Below are 1,061 nucleotides of genomic sequence, written 5' to 3'. Positions count from 1 at the left end.
TTCTCTTCTTGCCGTCGTTCAATTTTACATATAGTAGCCCAACAACTCGCAACTACGCCGTAAGACGTTTGCAGTCTTCGTCAGAGGCATTTTTGTTCAAATTTGCAGCCAAAGTTTCTCCTGCTCCACAAGGTTGTTGCCTCAACCACTGCTGCCTACAGACTGTGTGACTTACTTCCCGCACTTGCGCTAGGGAGCGCGACAATTCGCCATTGCCATCTTTTCCACTCCCAGAGCCACTTTCGTTTCAAGCAAAAGTGCGCTGGCTTTTACATAACAACTATTTCTTACATTGTTCCTAAGGGTGATCATTTCTTAAAATTGTCAAATTTACATCAACATGAATAGTTTACACACACAAATGTTTTTAAATACAAATGTCATCAGAAAATTATTTAACGTAATAAAGAATTTACGTCGTATTTTACATACATTACTGACATACAATGCAAAGAACTTCAGTCTCCAATATAGTACGCTTTACTTTACATATACAGGAAATATAGTACCAATACGCGAAAATTTTAAAGCAAAAAATTTGAAAAAATATAGATGAACCATAAACAAATAGTGTTATACGCTGATCTAGCAATACGCACTCTTCCTGCGTTCCATATTAAGAGGTCTGTAATAAGTGTAATCATTGTTAATTTATCTAAATCGTTGTCAGAATACAAAATGTTATTTGTTACTATTGAAACCATCTTTTATTTGTAGGAGAATTCCGTCCTTTCCAACAGCTATTAAAAGTTTTATTAGTTACGATTTTATCCTGTTGTTGTTCGCCATCACGGTCGGCACAACTATTTTTGGTAATTACGGCTCTTCTAGCCCCGATATGATTTAGATAACTAAATTGGATTATGCATTTAGGAAAATATTAAAGCACCTCCGTCACTATTTTCATTTTCTGATGCAAATTTTGCCGTGCTGGGAGACAAATATCGAGTACATTATTTTTCACATAGGCGCCGTTACTGAGAGAGCTATAACTAAAAACGCTTCGTGCAATTAAATTAACAAACAATTGTGCTACTAATAAGTATACATACGTAAGAACC

Source organism: Schistocerca serialis, chromosome 2 (genome assembly GCF_023864345.2).
Source record: "Schistocerca serialis cubense isolate TAMUIC-IGC-003099 chromosome 2, iqSchSeri2.2, whole genome shotgun sequence".
Lineage (NCBI taxonomy): Eukaryota > Metazoa > Arthropoda > Insecta > Orthoptera > Acrididae > Schistocerca > Schistocerca serialis.
The sequence above is the reverse complement of the archived record's forward strand: the minus strand, read 5'-3'. Positions refer to the sequence as shown.